This window comes from Limulus polyphemus, unplaced genomic scaffold (assembly GCF_000517525.1).
Source record: "Limulus polyphemus unplaced genomic scaffold, Limulus_polyphemus-2.1.2 Scaffold277, whole genome shotgun sequence".
Classification (NCBI taxonomy): Eukaryota; Metazoa; Arthropoda; class Merostomata; order Xiphosura; family Limulidae; genus Limulus; species Limulus polyphemus.
The window spans coordinates 272,371-280,040 of record NW_013665887.1 but is presented as its reverse complement, the minus strand read 5'-3'; the positions used below and the strand labels follow the sequence as shown (position 1 = coordinate 280,040).

Genomic DNA, 7,670 nt, shown 5'->3' with positions numbered 1-7,670 from the left:
TAAAGGACTTAGGCGACTTTTAGTCATACAAATAAATTAAAAAAAAAAAAATAGTAAATAAGCGTCATTGCTTTCAACAGTCAAGACACGTTGAGGACCGGTAGAAATTAATTGAAAGACCAGTAACGGTTCGCGGACCGTCGTATGGAAAACGCTGGATTAGAGGGAAGGCAGCTAGTAACCACCACCCATCGCCAACTCTTGGCCTATTCTTTTACCAACGAATAGTCGGATTAACCATCATATTATAACGCCGACTCTTGACCTATTATTTTACCAACGGATAGTTGGATTGACCATCATATTAAAACGCCTCTACGGCTAAAAGGGCAAGCTTATTCAGCAACGGGGATTCGAACCCGTGACCCGCAGGTTGCGAGTCGAGCTTCCGAACCACCAGGCCAAGTATATTGTGTGGTTGTATCTCTCCACCCTGTCCCCATAAGATGAACAAATGGCTATTTTCCTGGCTTTTTGAATCCCAAGGATACAGCACATTTCCGAAAACGAGTCTGATTGAAAGTTTCGTCAGTAATCCAAGTAAAGCTTTATAGGCACGCCAAATTTTGAGACAAATCCATTGATAATAATACTTTTTGTTTCAAATTTTGTAGAAAACAAGAGCAACTCCCATTTCATTCCTAACTAACTGCGCGTTAAACAGGACATATCTCAGTTCTGAAAACGACATCCAAATGAATTTATAATTATTTTTGAAGTGTAATCCTTTCCAATAGCATTTTAGGCTTTTATCTGTTTTTTTTTATTTCCCATTTAATTATAAAATGTGTAACAAAAACTCGATAATTTCCGAGATGGCTAGCCCTGTTAACAGAAAAAAACAAAAAACATGTTTCATGTTCTCCATTTGATTTTTATCTTTCACTCTCAGATAGTTTATTAGTTATGATATTTATTTTGCTTTTTTGTTATTAGGCGCAGGGCTACACAATGAGTTACCTGTCTCTGCCCATAGAGGGTATTGAATCCCGATTTTTAGGGTTATGAGCCCTAAGAATTACCAATGAGCATTAGTTATGAAATGTGCACGTGTTATGGACTAGAAAATCATGTAAACAAGTGTATAAAGTATAATCCTTCGAATATTAAATAAGCAAATGCAAGGAAACCTGCTAAGTCATTATATTTAAACATTCATCAACAGAAAAACCAAATTACGTAAATTATCTGGGACAGACATGATGAAATATTTATTTATAACTGCCAGATCTTATTGATTAATGACTAGATATTCAGCACGTGAAATACAAAGTTGTTGTCGTTGTAGCACAAATTACACCATGTGCTATATTTGCTTTCCCCTTTGAGGGGAATCGAACTAGAAAAAGGTATGAAGTGTTGAACCAATATATAAACTAAACTCTCGAGTGAGGAGTTGTATTCGGTTTTAATTTCAAGACAAATATAGTGACATGTATTTTCCACTTTACACTGATAGTATGATATAATTATACAAAAGTTAAACCATTAGGAGTGTAAGAATTAAGATGATAGTTGTCTGCTATAGAAGTTGTAGCCCTGATAATCCAGATAATCCAGTTTTATAACGCTAAAGTGATCTGGAGGTCTTAGATTTAGTGTTAAAAAAGTACTCTTGCTACACGAACAGGGACTCGAAAGTTGTTCTATAATTGTGTTGGAATAGTTTTTTTAATTTGTGCCTTGCTATTTGAAGTGAAAAAAAAAGTAGGTGATAGGAATGTGTAACTATTAAGAACGGAGTTTTTTATTATAGGGATTGTAACCTTGAGAGTTAAGAAAGAAGTTGTTTATTATAGGGATTGTAACCTTGAGAGTTAAGAAAGGAGTTATCTATTATAGGGATTGTAACCTTGACAGTTAAGAAAGAAGTTATTTGTTATAGGGATTGTAACCTTGAGAGTTAAGAAAGGAGTTTTCTATTATAGGGATTGTAACCTTGACAGTTAAGAAAGAAGTTGTTTGTTATAGGGATTGTAACCTTGAGAGTTAAGAAAGGAGTTATCTATTATAGGGATTGTAACCTTGATAGTTAAGACAGGAGTTGTCTATTATAGGGATTGTAACCATAAGAGTTCGATTGCAAGAGTACCAGTTTCAAAACGCGTATGTAAGCTACAAGTTTTATATTCGAGAAACGGTCACGACAGAATATTATTTCCTTTATGAAGGTGTTATAAAACAGTAAATTTAATCAATATTATACAAAAAAAACACGTGTACAACTGCCCGATGTATTCTCAAATACCAGTATTAATTTTCAAGGGATTGTTTAATTAAAGTATTGAATATATAGATCATAGGAACATCATCTATGTCGATTTTCCAACTTAGTGAGGAAAGGTAGTTGCGCCTTTTTCCATAATTAAAGATAAGATTTTAAATTTAAACTTCATAACTAAAGATAAGATTTTAAATTTAACCTTCATAATTAAAGATAAGATTTTAAATTTAACCTTCATAATTAAAGATAAGATTTTAAATTTAACCTTCATAACTAAAGATAAGATTTCAAATTTAACCTTCATAATTAAAGATACAATTTTATATTTAACCTTCATAATTAAAGATACAATTTTATATTTAACCTTCATAATTAGATATAAGATTTAACCTTCAAAACTGATAGCTGATAGCTAATGAAACGTATTTATCTTGAATTGAATTCAATTGGTGTTTTTTAAATAATATTTTAATTTTGACAACATAAACTATAAAATATGACACGATCATGAGGAGGACAGCAACTATGCATGTCTTTGAAAAATACACTGTTTCAATAGCATAATTCTGTCATCTAAAGCTTAGATCAGTTAAAGCCAGCCTGTAAAATGGAGAAAAAAAGTTTTCTATCTGTCTATCAAGTCAACGTGTACAAGACTTGTCGCCCCCCTCACCAGTGGCACAGCGGCATGTCTAAGAACTTCTACCGCTAGAAATCTAGTTTCGATACCCATGGTGGGCAGAGCACATATAGCCCTTTGTGTAGCTCTCTGCTTAACTACAAAACAAACAAACTAGACATGTCATCGTCAGCATTTTCTGAAATAGCGATATTTCTGCATAAATTATTTCAACATAAAGTTAATAATTAAAAATCTCCAGTGTCGTCATCGTAAAATGTGGCCAATCACACACAAATGAAAATATCTGTATGACGCATGCATTCTTCATTGTCAGTAGTAAATAATATACTGCTCTAATAATTAAAAGACTAATGACGTAAAACGTCTTTTTGGTGATTTAAAATATATGAAAAAAACTCATTAACTTGTCTGAAGTTGGAGGCAGTCCAACAGAATATTAGATCATGAGATAGGTCTATTTTATTTATATAAAGACTTTAAATTCGTAATCCATACATTCGAGGGAAGCAGAACCGGAGAAGAGAAGAAAAGAAAAAAGTAATGTAGGATTAGGTTATCTGTTTCTTAAAGTACTTCAAACTTTGTTTACTTATTCTTAACAAACTTGATTATGTTCAAAAAGTTTCGGCTTATTTGTTAAAGTTTTCGTGATATACATACAATTAGTGAAAAACCCACCGTAAACGGAACAAACTGCCAGAAGTCTGATATCAGAGAAACTGGTTTCGAGACATCCGTGCGTTCTCTTCAGTCTCTAATATCAGACTTCTGACAGTTCGTTCCGTTTACAGTGGTTTTTTCACTAATTGTTACACGCGATATTGTGTTCTTTTATAACTATTAGTAATGTATATACTTATTTTCGTTACAATTTTATCAGCTTTACGTGTTTATTTAATTTTTCAGTGATTTCATGTTACTTTTAAAGTTCATGCTATCTTTTCTCTAGAAAACCTATTACAATAACAGCTTAGAGCTATGTCTGGTATTCTATTTGTAGCTCCCAGTGGCAGAGCGGTATGTCTACGGGCTTATCAACGCTAAGAAACCGGATTTCGATACCCGTGGTGGGCAGAGCACAGATAACCCTTTGTGTAGCTTTCTACTTAACTAAAAACAAACAGATTGTACTTGTATCTAGTAAAAAAGAATTCAATGTTAATACCAAACTGTTTTAACAAACAGCATTTCTTGGCTGCTGCTGATCCTGTCTAACTCATGAAAGAAAAGATCCTGCAGCAGTGACTTGTATCAGTTTTCGAACGATACAACAGATATTCAATTTTTAAACAACTTTCGTTTAAAACCCATGAACTGTATCGTGTCGTACGAAAAATCAACAATCCGTAGTAACGTTTCTTCAAATTAAACAACCTCTCTCCTTTTTTTTTGTGTCTATTAATTCATTTATTTATATTTCTATAATTTATAATTTGATTTACACAGATAATAGAATTAATCCGAAAGATGAGGCTGTTTTCCACTGTTCTTTCTGTCGTCATTCTGATGCTGCTACTTCTGTCGACTTCTTACAAGAATCAAGGGGTACATGGACAGACCAAATGCGCAACTGCAGGACAGGCTGTAAGTTTTCGAGTGTTTTTGTTTCTTTATATTGAACAAAAAATATTATATAAGGAAAGCAAGATATACTGGCCCAAGACACAGAGGTAGCGTGTGTATGTGTGGTAGACATTACTGCTAAATATATATTATCACATACGAACTTCCAAACACTATAGAGCTAAGGTTATGTGAATATATAATTACAGAAATCTTCTTACGTTCGTTTGAAAAGAATATATAGATTACTTATTATCTGTAAAAAAAATCACCGAAAAGATTCGATCAATTTTAAGTAAAATACGATTGCGAATTACTGCAAAGTAAATAAACAAGTATAAAAAATAAAACCGAACCACCCGCTCGAACATCTTGCAAAGGGTAGTTAGTCCCTTCTCCATAAAGAACGTTTGATGGAGAAGACATCACATTCCAAAAGTATTTTAGCAATGCTCCCTGTTGGCTCAGCAGAAAGACTGATGATTTATAACTCTAAAATTCTGGATTCGATTTCTGTGTTAGACACAGCACAAATGACTCATTGTTCAGTTCTGGATAAAAACAAACACTTGAACATTTTGAAATATTTAAAATTTTTTTTGAATAACCAGTTTTAGTCTTTCCAGATATCTCCTTTTCTAAAGAAAAAACAAGAGGGAATCCTCAATAGCCGCGGCACTTGAAATTTATTTAGGCAGGATTAGAGTAAATTAATCTATGAGACCTTTTTTTCCCCCTTTTTATTAGCTATGTTACTCATCAGGATCTCTACAAGCCTATCCTAAAATTGAATTCTTATAGGCAGGATTAGAGTAAATTAATGTATGAGACCTTGGCCGTGATCAAATATACCAATCGAAAGAGTTTGACCTCCTGAATCCAAAACTGTAATTAGATCTTAAATCGGCCAAGAGATGATGGAACTACGAGTTAAAAGTTTGTACTTCAAAAACTCAGAGCCATTCAATGAGCCGCTATGCCACGGCTAATAAACGTTGAATTTTCTATTTTTACATAATATAGTAAACTATGATAAAAATAATTAATAATATTTTCTAAATTTTGGGCAACAACTACTCTTTGAGGACAACTCCTCCAGAAATGTAACTTTTCCTTTATAGCCATATCAAGATATTTACTTGAAATTTCGTTGTTTCAAAATAATCATGGTGTTTCTTCTTGCTGTTTTTTATGATTTTCAAAGCTACTTGATTGGTCTAATTACGCTCTATAAATGAATCTCAAGTCCTAACTATTGTTCCCCATGAAAAAAGAAGTATTATAGTGTTAATATATTCCTATATATCAGCATAAACATATTTACACATTTCTTTCACTAAAATCTTTCAAATGTCTTGCTGGAAACGAAAATTAATTTTAAAATAATTTACAGTTAGTATCTGCGGTTGATTAAGCCGACTCTATCGGCGTTCTATAACTTTAGAAAGTTCAGGTGCGAAGGAAAATAAAAAACTCATGCCTTAATATTTCAACTATTTTTGGATGTTGAAAGAAAAGTGTTAGCACTAATTATTTCCGCTGGAAACTTATAAAATTCGCTTTCAATGAGAATATTAATTTTAGTTTGGTTGTCGTTAACGTCTTGCTCGAGAACACAATAGCATAGCACAAGCATGTCTCGAACTCGCAACCATTCAACTACTAGCCCAAAGCGCGTGGCCTCCGAACCACAATGTCCACAGCTCTTAGCGAGAGCTAACATTTATTTAGTGAAACGATTTGACGCTCTTCAATGTTACTTGGAAATCGACTTATGATCCATAATAAAATGTTGTTCTTATGTTACTTGGAAATCGACTTATGATCCATAATAAAATGTCGTTCTTTGTAAAACTAGATTACCTCTTATATAAAAAAAATTGCCCTTCCCAGTGACTCAGCGGTAAGTTTGCAGGCTTAGGACGCTAATATCTGGGTTTCGATACCTGTCGTTGGCAGAGCACAGATAACTCACTGCGTAGCTTTGCTACTTTACCTTAATTGTCTCAGGCTATCCAAAAGCCAATAGAAGTAATCAAATCCTTTCAGTGTATACTTTGAAAGAAAGTCATGGTGATACTATAGCCTTATCTGGTGATTTTAATCATTAATTAAACTGGATCAAATCCTAACCTTAATCTACGATGGACAAAATGTTCAGGGGAAATTAATTGATACTCTTATCCACTTGCGCCAATTAAGCCGGAGTTCAGCACCGGATCCTATGTGTCATCTTGGCATGGGAGGGATTTTACCCCTTAGAACCAATTTTTAACTAGCCAGGAAAACGGCAATGAGTCAGCAGCACCCGCTGCCAATGATGCGGTTATTCTTAAGCGAACAGCGGGTTAACTGTCAAGGTTATAACTCTCCCATAGTTGAGAGCGCACAACATTTTCATTGGCAACCCGCAGCCCGAATTTCAGACCTCTAGAACCACAACCATTCAATTACATTCGACCTTCGCTATGATACAAACTACTGTTCGATTTCTGTAAATAATACTGCTGTTTATCGTAAGCTTTTATTAATGAAATTATAATCAGTTTGTTCCTTGTTTTTCTTCTTTTTTTATAGTGCAAGAACACTGAAGAACCCACGTGTTGCGCATACCTAAAGTGTAGTGCTGGATATTGCCGTTTTAACTAGTCCAAATGTTGACTATGCTGCAGAGAATTAAATAATTGACATTAAGTGTTCAGTACCATGATGAGCATTTAGTATAATTGTATGAAGTACAAAGCCATGTGTGGTGTATGAATATCATGATATGAGAGTATCATGTAATTTTTGTCGTGAGCCTTGTCGTACGGTATAATAGTCTTGTTTTACGAAAGCCGAGAGTATCTGTATCGTTATAGTAATTTTTATGTGTGTAAAGTGTTTGTTTATGTTACACGAAAATGTTCCAGTATTCAATCAATTTATTTGTAGCTATATTTACAATAAAAGGACTAAACACTTTCAGAATATTTGAAACAGCGGTGTTACAGTGTCATGTGTTTTGTATTAAAACATCTCAAGAACTTTTAATATCACTTCTAAGAAATTCCTGACAAAATTTTACAAAACTTAATCGTGGGAAAATGGAGGATATTTATGCATATTTACAGGGGGAGGAGCAATAGTTGCGTTCTTAACGGAACAGTGCGGATTTTCATAGGTAGGTACCTGGAAATTCTAGACCTTATCTGGGGCGTATTTTGTAGTTCAAAAAATATCCCCAACACGTAAATGCTA

The 7,670-nt window shown here is 33.7% G+C and overlaps 1 long non-coding RNA gene across 6 annotated transcripts; it reads left to right on the top strand.

Moving 5' to 3' along the window:
* Positions 1-3,309: 3,309 nt before the first annotated feature.
* On the top strand, positions 3,310-7,409 carry LOC111085212. Of its 6 annotated transcripts, none has more exons than XR_002610046.1 (4): positions 3,581-3,710; positions 3,868-3,934; positions 4,314-4,451; positions 7,008-7,409. It is a non-coding gene; the product is annotated as an uncharacterized LOC111085212 (long non-coding RNA). The 6 variants fall into 6 exon arrangements; XR_002610045.1 differs by having other exon boundaries at positions 3,581-3,715; XR_002610044.1 differs by lacking the exons at positions 3,581-3,710; positions 3,868-3,934 and adding an exon at positions 3,310-3,404 and having other exon boundaries at positions 7,008-7,400.
* The last annotated feature ends 261 nt before the right edge of the window (positions 7,410-7,670 follow it).